This window comes from Ostrea edulis, chromosome 1, assembly GCF_947568905.1.
Source record: "Ostrea edulis chromosome 1, xbOstEdul1.1, whole genome shotgun sequence".
NCBI lineage: Eukaryota > Metazoa > Mollusca > Bivalvia > Ostreida > Ostreidae > Ostrea > Ostrea edulis.
In genome coordinates, this window is record NC_079164.1 from 96248760 (window position 1) to 96260853 (window position 12094).

The 12094-nt window shown below is 35.1% G+C and overlaps 1 protein-coding gene across 1 annotated transcript in view; it reads right to left on the minus strand.

Annotated features, from left to right (window-relative positions):
- Positions 1 to 12094, minus strand: part of LOC125672352 (uncharacterized) — a 48194-nt gene that overhangs the window by 27362 nt on the left and 8738 nt on the right. The gene's annotated exons all lie outside the window — the stretch shown is intronic.

The following is a 12094-nucleotide window of genomic DNA, read 5'->3' on the forward strand; positions in this document are numbered from 1 at the left end:
GGATTCGACTCCTTTTTGATGAATGGATGAAAATATAAAATTAAACAAATATATAATTATACAAGTGATTGTTTGACATTCTGTTGTAGAATGATAAAAATTTACGTCACCTTTTCCCCCTTTCATTAATTTGACCCAGACCATTAATGGGTAGTATTGATTAATCTAATATGCATTGAGTGGTGATATACCTGTAGCAAATCTATATTCAGATTGTTAGTATTATATTTTGACAGTAAATTACATTAAATTTCCGCCCGTAATAACATCTCAATTCAATACATTTATTTCAAATATTCAAATTCAAATATATTTAATTTTAAAATATTTAAAAAAATTTTTTTTAAGCAGAGACACTTTAGGGAAAAAACCGAATACTGTATAACTGAGGGAGTGAAACTTGCATGTACCAATATATTCTTGTAGTTTATTTATCTAGGGATATTATATATGTATTGAGTACGAAAATTCTGCGAGTTAACAAACATTTAAAAAGCACATGCTTATAAATAAATATTCATATATCATTCGGAAGACTAGTTAATGAATATTATGCCCACAACCTAGTTTATCATAAAGTCTTTAAAATACTACTCGTAATTCAATATAATTAGTTCCTAACTTTTGAATTTGTTTCGATGCAGGTCCCCAAATTACAGACAACTCGCGTTCATGATGTATACATGCAAACTAATTTTTGGATAAATTGTTTGACGACTTATGAAGAATTGCCGGGATTCCACCATTATCGGAACCAACTGATCGTGAACTATGGTACCGAATTCACAACTCCATACACACGCCCTGGGGTTGTTTTATGCTTTGAGGGATTTTGTTGTTCTGTTTTTGTTGTTGTTAATTCCCGTTTGTTTATGTTTTTATTTCATTTCATTACAAATATACTCAGTAACCGTTACATTTTATACGGATTGAAATCCGCAGCTTATAAATTTGACCATTCAACAATATTTTGAATGTTTTCATTAATGAACTATTATATTCATTATAAATTTTATCAGCAATTTACCATCGCTAATTTATGGATACATACATGCATAGGTAACTAAAGTTTAATGTAATGGTAAAAATTATAGTATATTTGTTCAATGACTCTCTCTAATTGACTAATTCTTGGTAAATCAATTGGTACTATTACATTATTGGAAATAAGAATAAATACCAAGTGTATTGAATGAAAAATTTAATTATTATTTCATACTACTATTATAACTACTACTAAGTACTGTTACAATGTACTACTATTACCGTACCGCTACTCTACACGTGTTTCTAAGTACATGTACGTCATAATTGAATATTGTTCTCTATCTGAACTCGCGCCTCATTTCATCACCCCCAAAATAATTTTCTATTACAAGTACAATACAAAACTCTTTCAGAAAATCATTGAACAAAACATCATTTAAAAAGGATTTATAATTTGAATGCAGGTTTTTTTTTTCCGCCTCCATGATAATTATCCAATATGGAGGAATAAAATACCGATGGATGAATGAATTTCGCGTAGCATGGCACGTTATACATCCGGAAGCTTTTACACAGCTGATTATCTGATTTTGTCTATCGTGCTGTTTATTCATCAAAGGCTACGTAGTTTACAGAAATAATGCATAGAGCATGTTTATAAATTATATATATATTTCAAAAAGTGTTTTAATGTTTTTTTAGTACTGAAATATTTCAAAAAGTGTTTTAATGTTTTTTTTAGTATCTGAAATATTTCAAAAAGTGTTTTAATGTTTTTTTAATATATATATATATATATATATATATATATATATATATAAACCATTTCGAGGTCAAGAAAATTTATAAATATACAGTCTTTCCTCTAATGTGCATAATTCTGACAATATTGTATAGTATTATTTATTACCATGAACCACACAGTTCCCAGATTAACGTGTTTCATGAAATATTTGTACATAAATACATACAGTAATCATTTTCACAGTGACATATACATGAAACAAAGCAGAATAGTAAAAATATGAAAAAACTATTACAAATTTTCTAATGAGGCATTAAATCAAATTATACCAGAAAAACGTGCCCCAATTTGTTCTTTAAAACCTCAACAATATTAATGATAATAATATAGGATAAGCTCCTAATTCATATAGTATATTAATGTTGAGCATTTATAAAAATATTTCCCCAGTTTCCATAATTCTGTAACATTTGTCGATAAAAACAGTTAAAGAAGTTTAAAAGCAGAGAGATTTTTAAAGCAATATTTTTTAGCACGTCTTTTTAACTTCATCAAGAAAATGGACAAATCAGTATAAAATAATACTCGTCTTCAATTTGTGACAGTGAGTATAATTTATAAAGTCTTTCCTTTCTTGGAATATCATCACCCACGTTCAGTCTCTAGGCGATGAGGAGATATACGGTATGCACTATATTGTACACAAATACCTGATTCTGGTTCTACTAAGTATAGTTGAAGATCAAACCATTTATACAAAAATCACGTTGGAGAAGTTTTCAAAATAACTTATGTGCTTATTGTGCGAACATATCGTCCCTCATTTTACCTTTGTTTCACCTCACATAAAATTGGTCATCATTTACACATTCCTTACAATTCCACACGTATCCAAAACCTAAGGAATTAGTCAGCTCTTTTATATAGCACAACTATCAAGGGATATTATATGATTCACATACATTCAACATCTCTTGATAAATATTACTTAGAACACAATTATTACTATCTTATTTCATTTTCACCAATATTTCAATAGTCTATAATTTCTGTTTCCGCCTTAATTCATAATATCCCATCATAGAAACAGTGTTTTTCTCAACACATAGCAATTAAAAAAAAAAAAAACCAAAAAAATGCGAGTGAATACTTCCTCCTTCATTTGAACGATGCAACCACAAGAATTTACAACAACAATTTGCAACACTACCAATACATGTATCGAACAATGACAATTTATTTTTTGTTGTTAAATAACGTAGACTCTTTTTACACTGTGATGCTAGTGCACACTGTTTCTTATGAAGAATCTCAATTTGCTGGACAATTCACAGAGTCGACAAAAATATTATAGAAATTCGTAATGTCTTTGAATGCAAAAAATATTACTCTTACCCGTGTCTCTTTCATTTACAATGATTCTAAAAACATTATTTGAAATTACTACACATATTCCTTTTTACTCCATTAAATTCCAAGGGCCCTATATTAAATAAATATATATTTCCACAATTACAATTTTAAAACCGTTTCAATGATTTATTACTTTTGAGAATTTATTTCAGTATCAATGTCTAATTTAAATTTTAGCAAACTTACTAGATGTTATCGATGCGTATTTCCATGAAGATTAATGAATAATATCAAATTATAAACACTTTCTAACTAATTGCAAACGTACATCTTAGTAAAGCTTTTGTTTTCGGTAACACAAAACTTTTAGAAAAAAAACCCCACATTTGTCATAGAGACAGGCACTTACCTTCGACATAAATGCACATATCCCATTTGAAAGTATGAATTAAAAAAAACCCACCAAACGATCGAATTTGTTCCATTTGCTATTTCAAAGGTTGTAAGATGAAAAACGCTCAAGCCCATTTTTGAATCTTGCGGTTTTCCGAGCACTCCTTTCGCCTCAACATGTAAATGATGTAAAGCTCTTAGGAATGCTTCGTAATACATAGTAATTGTACATTTTTAGGATGAGACAGTCGAGATTACCTCAGGAAATATGCACCTGATATAAATGTTGAAAGAAAAACCACAACAATTATTACTTTTATAACGTAAACATTATTAATCTTCATTGTACAAAACATTTGTGATTCATTATTTGGATAATTTAAGATATATAGAGTTTCTGTTGTTTCTGTGTATGTTATATTCATGGGAGTTTAGTAACCCTAAGGGTTAAACAAGAGCAACGAAAATTAAACGGATAGTTTGCCTTGTTTGTGAATGAATTACATTTGTCAATGCAATTCCAAATATCGAACCACTCCCAATTCTAGCTTACATATGTATACAGTATGCACAGAATATCGATCATCACCAGTAGGAACAGCGAGTGTATAGTTAGTTCATTCTTATCTCCCAGTACAACTAGCTACTAGGAAAACATCTCATCGTCATAGAAACAAGACCCCCCCCCCCCCCAGCTTACAATAGACAAAAACAAAGTCCTTGGAAGAAATGCAACAAAATGAGCGCCAATACATTTTATGTAATAAATATAGCGCTTGATTATATTTATAAATTCATTACTAGCTTGAAAATACGGATGTATAATTAATTCCTTGGATAAAATTTAGAAATTCATTTCAAAATTAAGGACTATATAATATTATACATGTACATGTATCTCCCACATGCATATAGCTCTGGTCCTTGGACGAATTTGGCTCCAGTTTTTGGCACTCTAGTTTTCCTTTTAGCTCTTACAAGTTTATTTTTATTTCGAATTTCCAAAATTTCGGCTTGAGCATCACTAAAGAGACATTATTTGTCGAAATGCGCATCTGGTGCATCAAAATTGGTACCGTATAAGTTTTACATATACATGTAGGCCTAGCTGTCGTTACAGGACTAATGCATACACCACCCCACCATTCAAACTGCTCATGTTAGTGTGATATTTTAAAATCCGTAGATTTGATATTTCTATAACTTTGACAATTAATGAGTGTTTTATCTTGGACCTGATAATAGTTTCTCTATGACCTTGTCCTTGGAAATGACCTTGGGCTTGCATGTACAGGTCAAAAGCGTTTTCTTTCTGAGAATTTTTCAGTCAATAAGTAAGCTGAATATCTTGGCCATGTGTCAAGAACGCAAGTTTACATGTATCCTACTTCTTCAAGTATGAGCCTCGACGTCCCTAGTCTATTTATGCTATCCAGCTATGGAAATAAACTTTCAAAACTGTTAAGACGTCACCAGCTGTAGGTGAAGTACCACAAATCTAAACATATGCTTAGCACTCAGATGAGCCGTAACAATGAGGGTTCTTTAACGTGCCAACGCCCGCCGCAACCTCAGCTTTCAAGGTCATATCAGGAAGACTTGCGACGTCTAATTCTCTACATTTCCAAAGTGTTGGCCTTTGATGTTATTTTTACATATTACATGTATAGTGATAGCCATTTCCCCATGAATGCACTGTAGGCCTAGCTGTGAACAATGCGAACATGGAATTTGATAAATAAAGTAGATCTACATCTATTTTAACGACTGGAAATATTCCGACAGAAATGATGAAAATATAATGTAAATATAAGAAATAAACTTCATTTTTGGAAATACAAATATCTATTGGCACAAACACAATTACAATAATTGGCAAAGGCCCATTGAACATCATTAGATAATGTTTACATACTTTTTATGTAGTCTTGAGTAATTGACTGCTATATTCAAAAGTCTCTACTAGACTCCACAGTAGTTTTTAAGACTTTATGTATATCGCTGTTTAAATGAACTGCAACACTTCACACCGGCATACATTTAGCATCGCAGTTCATACCCAAGTGTATTTTCTTAATTATAGGACCGCAGCGGTGATCTAGAGGTAGAGCGTTCGCCCCGCATGCGGAAGGTCGGGGTTCGAATCCAGGCCGCGACGGACCCAAGTCGTCAAAACAGGTCGTGACAGTTCCATCGCCAAACACTCGGCTTCAGGTGCGAATGTCACAGGTCCTCAGAGATACCTTAGAAACGGATATCCTGTGTCGCAGTAGGTGTGGCACGCTAAAACCCCCCACTGCTCAATGACCGTAAGCGCCGAGCATAGGCTTAAATTTGAAGCCCTTCACCGGTATTGGTGACGTCTCCATATGAGTGAAAAATTCTCTAGAGGGACGTTAAACAAGATACAATCAATCAATCTCAATTAAAGGCTGAGAGTTTGACGGAGGAAATATCACTACCTATGTTTGCGTATTAATATTAGGGTTGATGCGGTCATGACACGAACGGGGCTCGAACTCACCACTTCCCGGTCATGAAGCGGACGCTCTATCAATGAACTAACGAGACCGGAAATAAAATAAAATGTAATGAAAATAATAAAAACATCTAATATTAGTACACAAAATAACAATAAGTTTAACCGTGCACCTCTGCTTCCACTGGACCAAAAACCCCTTTCATCATTATTGTGTGGCGCAAACCACGAACTATTTAAAAAAACCAAAAAAAAAAAAAAACAAAAACAAAAAACAATTGCTTCCATCACAATGATTATTTAGCAATTTATTCATTTTTTTGATATTATAAACCATGTCACTTCAACGTGAGAAGAAAATATCTCGTTCTGTGGCCTTCAATTCGACATTTAGATATATCGACGACATTTTTTCTATTAACAATGATAACTTTCATTCATATATCGATGCGATATATCCCTGTGAGCTCGAAATAAAAGACACCAGAGTCGTCCACTTCTGCTTCATTAATAGATATTTTATTGAAAGTAGACATTAACGGCAAACTGACAACTCAACTATATGAGAAACGGGATGATTTCAGCTTCTCCATCGTCAACTTCCCATATTTATGTAGCAATATTCCATTATCACCTGCATATGGTGTTTATATCTCTCAATTGATTCGATACGCAAGAGCTTGTTTTGCATGGTATGGTCAGTTTTTAAATCGAGACAAGCTATTGACAAACAAGTTGATGGTACAGGAGTTTCAACTGTCTCGATTGAAGTCAGCATTTCGCAATTCTATGGTCGTTATAACGATCTAGTTCGTCAACACAAACCATCATTGGGTCAAATGCTGTCTGGCGTGTTTCATACCGATTGTTAGGCCGTTCTTGGTACACTGATTTTGACTACGGATAACTCCGTTTACCTGTCAGGGTATAGAACTCACAGCGGGTGTGACCGGTCGGCAGGGGATACCTACTCTTCCTAGGCACCTGATCCCACCTCTGGTGTGTCCAGGGGTCCGTGTTTGCCCAACTATTTATTTTGTATTGCCTATAGGAGTTATGAGATCGTTATCTTCACCATTCATGTACTTCACTATTCTACCCATAAACATATTGTCATCTTGCATTAGTTAAAAATATATCATACCCAAATGATCCAACCAGCATTTCCTTGTGAAAGAAAAAAAAGTTTGAAGTGTTCAATAAATTTATCATGGATTTGACCAAGATATTAAAGAAATAGTCCTCTGGTGGCGTTGTTTGGCACGCAGCTCCTGTAGCTGTCTGCTTTTGGTGGCATATTTTAAAATATTATACATTGTCTTTCGTGTAGAAAGGAATGATGTTAAATTATCTTAGCAAACAACTGCGTAATAGCAAACAACTGTGTAATCATATATTTATGGTCAGGGGAGACCACTCATTTTTCAGATTGATGGCTTTTGTAATTAAGTTAGTACACGGTAATCTCCCCTTTATCATTATACATAATATTTATATTTATTGCCATTTAATAAATGACAAATTTGTCACACAAATTTGTATTTGTTTTCTTCACTAATAATATTATATAAATATGTATTTATTATATCATAATATGTCAGCATTACATACACATAATTATTGTTTGAAGAAGCTGGTGTCTGAGGAAGTTGAAAGCAGGAAGAGCTCTTAATCTCTTATTTTATCTCTAACTGCTGAGGTGCGAGTACTTTCAATAATGGAAAAAATTAAATAGTATATACTACTCAAAATTTGATAAGGATCACTAGGTTATATGTGTGTAATTTACCACTAACATAACAAAAGACATAAATTTGATTCAGAAACGTGTTTACTCAGGTTATAAATGAAAATTCATGAACGGCAAGAACTTTTATCAATACGGAATGCTTGAAATCTGATAACAATACCAAAAGGCATTTCATTACAAAAAGTTAACAGCAAACCAGAGAAAGAATTACACAGTTTTTGGGGATAGTCCATCATTACACTTAGTCGATGAAGTGTCAATACCGGGTATGGCCTCCCCTTGCATCAATGACGGCTTGACAACGTCGAGCCATGCTGTCAATAAGCACCTGGATGTTTCCAATGGGAAGGTTGTTCCACTCTTCCACGAGGACGTTTCCGAGCTCTGCCAAAGTCGTGGGTTGTGCTCTACGGCGTGAAAGGGCAACCTGCAGCATGTTCCATACATGCTCAATCGGGTTCAAGTCTGGCGAGCGCGCTGGCCGATCCATACGGACAATTGTCTCCTGCTGAAGGTACTGCTCCACCGCCCTGGCACGATGAGGACGGGCGTTATCATCCATCAGGATGAACTCAGGGCAAACAGCACCAGCGTAGGGTCTGACATAAACATCGAGGATCTCATCCCGGTACCGCACACCCGTCATTGTTCCTCTCTCCAGGACTTAAGAAATGAAACTTATAATTCTTTGTTTGGTGCATGTATCAAACGAAACATTGGACGGAAAACTTCATCAATGCGCGTAGCGCATTGATGAAAAAGTTTTCTGTCCAATGTTTCCTTTGATACATGCATCAAAAAAAAAAAAAAAAAAAGAATTATAAGTTTTATTTCTTATCATTTAATTATGTTTTTAAGATAGAAAAACAAATAGTTTCTCCCATCAAAAAGCTTGAATTAACGTTTCTGAAATGGCGCGTAGGAATACATATAGGCAAGAATGAGAACAACAACAAAACGGCATGGCTGTGCGTTCAGGTCAGGAACAGTTACTGTGCAGATTTAAATGGATTATACGCTAAAATAAAGGTGTAATGGTTAAAAGCTGAATTAAATATAAAGGAAGATAACAAGTGGTGACTGGATTTATGCTGCATTGTGTTGGAGGAGACGATGAACACTGATTGTGTCGTTGGAACGGTGGAATATGCAACTCGGCTCCATTTCAATATCGAGGGAAAAGTTCGAAACGCACTCGTTGACTGAGCCCCATATAACGCAGTTCAATTTCATTAATATTTACCAGATCAGAAGTCGACACTTGCTCCGTCATGTTATCGATCTCGTAAAGCAGACGATTCATACCGGGAACTCGTGTAATCCGTCTACTTCTACCAGTAAGTGATCTACGTCATCAAGTTGACTATTCTGCCACGTCATCGCCTATGTATGTTGTTTCTTTAAATTAATTTGTATTTCATTCATATCTTTAATTGTGCTTATTTTTGATAGCAATGAAAAACAAAAGTCAAACGAATGCATTTCGTTATATATAATGCTTATGTGGAAAATCCCGTTCTATAAATAGCGCTAAAATTAGAACGGGGAAGACGCATTCCAGAGAAAAGTAGTCCCGCGTGCTTAGTGCAGATGAACTCTGAACGAAGTTTTGACAGAGAAATCAAACGAATTTTCCAACCAATCAGCATCGTTGTTAAGTCATCACTTTAAAAGTTATTAAATGATACGAAGATCAGTTCTTCCATCCCTGCTGATTCCACCCCAGGCCATGATGGAACCACCACCATAACGGTCATGTTCACTGATGTTGGCATCATGGAAACGTTCACGTTGTCGTCGCCACACTCGGTGCCTCCTGTCTGTAAAGTCCAAACAATACCTGGACTCATCGGTGAAAAGAACTTGAACCCAATCATTCTGTGTCCAAGTGACATGATCTTCAGCCCAGTCCAATCGCTCCCGTCGGTGTCGAACAGTCAGAGGGACTCGAACACATGCCCTTCTCGAGTTGAGACCTGCATTGTGAAGCCGATTCCGTATCGTCTGAATGGACACATTCACCCCCGAGGCGTTCAGGAGGTCGTTACGTAGGCTGGTTGCTGTCCAGAAGGGATGGCGTCATGCCTGAAGAGCCACAAAATGGTCTTGGCTTTGGGTTGTCGACCTCTGACGACCACCCCCATGTCGGTGTGCTGCTGTACCAAAAGTTTGCTGTCGGTTCCAGACCCTGTTTACAACGCTCTGACTGACGTTTAGTGCATTCGCAACGTCACGTTATGAATAGCCAGCGTCAAACATTCCAATACATCTGCCCAGTTGTTCTGTCGTCAGGCGACGCCTTACACGTTGAGGGGGCATTGTGTTGATAAACTTAGTGTAAACACTCAAGTGAGTTTGAAATTTTAGAAAGAATCAGACACCGATGCCTGAGTGAAAATCGTGCAATGGTAGCAAAAGCATAAACTGTGATGAGAAACGCATTTCCCATGGCATAAAATGCACGTGCAAGTTTGTTGAAGACGTTCTTGATTTCACTTGGACACAATATTATAGGGTTATTGAACTTATATTGGTGAATATTGGCACGAGTTGGCTGTGAAAATGCACAAGCTTGCGAGTGCATTTTGACAGCCAACGAGTGCCAATATTCACCTATATAAGTTCAATAATCCTTTTATTATATAGCTAAAGTATTTAGTTGTTAAATTTTATCCCTTTTCACTCAAACTACTCCAAAATAGAGGAGAATTCATCAATATTGGCATCTAAGGTGAAGGTGTGCAATAACAGCATGCATTTCTTAACTGTTCAATATTTAACCCGTCATTAATGCACGAAGCAAACTGATTTTGTGAATGGGGACATCATAATTTATGTACAGTAAAACATTTTACTTAAGTAAATAACAAATACCGGCTCTGTCAGATTCGGAGGACCGTCGTCTGCCATTTTGGCTTGTTTACGTCGTTACGGTGACGTCAATATTGAACGCTCATACTCGGAATGTTTCGGGCGCATACAATTTACGCAATACAAAGTTAGCGTTCAATAAATTCTCAGAATATTGAACGCTAACATTCTCTAGATTTTACGCAGATTTTATAATAGACTATTTTTAGCTATATAATAATGCCAGTTATTAATTTTTTAAACAGAAAAATATCTATGATCCTTATCAAATTTTGAGTAATATATTATATGAATGCAATTCGGTAAGATATATATACATTAATTATCAAAAATTATTATTGATATGCAGTAAGTCTAAAGATAACTCTATACATTGGAAGTGTTGCAAAAACGGGGAATTGAAAACGGGACGGAAAACGGAAAATATTTTATGCAATAATATCAGGAGATCAGTATTCTGTAAAATCAAAAGGGAAGCAGAAATTACAAAGAGAACGGGAAGACATTCTCAGAATTCACCGTTTAATATACTACATACCAATACACAATATCCACATTTATTATATAGCTACATGTAATAAATAGTCTATTATAAAATCTGCGTAAAATCTAGAGAATGTTAGCGTTCAATATCCTGAGAATTTATTGAACGCTAACTTTGCGCGAAAATTGTGCGCGCCCGAAACATTCCGAGTATGAGCGTTCAATATTGACATTACCGTAACGACGTAACAACAAGGGATATGATTTAACTAAATACTTTAATACTTTAGCTATATAATAAAAGGGTTATTATACCCCCCGAACGAAGTTCCAGGGGGTATATAGGAATCACTCTGTCTGCAGATTCGTGTCCGGGCCATAACTTCTTTTTTCTTTGACATAGGCATACCATATTTGGCGAACAGGTGGATCACCATGAGACGATGTGTCAAGTACCTTCACGACCTCTATATGACCTTGACCTCAAGATCAAAAGTAAAGGTTTTTTTTTAGACAATGGATTCGTGTCCGGGCTATAACTTCTTTGTTCTTTGACATAGGCATACCATATTTGGCACACAGGTGGATCACCATGAGCCGATGTGTCAAGTACCTTCATGACCCCCATCCTTGACCTCAAGGTCAAAATCAAAGGTTTTTTTCTTGTTTTTTTTTTTTTTTTTTTACAATGGATTCATGTCCAGACCATGACGTCTTTGTTCTTTGACATAGGCATACCATACTTGACACATGAGTGTATAACCATGAGACGATGTGTCGGGTACCTTCATAACCTTGAACTTTGACCTCAAGGTCAAAATTGATTATAGGGTTTTGACATAGTCATACCATAAGACATGGGTGTATCACCATGAGACTATGTTTCATGTACATTCATGACCTCTTTATGACCTTGACCTTTGATCTCAAGGTCAAAATTATAGGTTTATACCATGGATTTGTATTCGGAATATATCTTCCATTTTCTTCTACAAAGGCATACCATATTTTTACACTCAGGAAAGAGGTAATT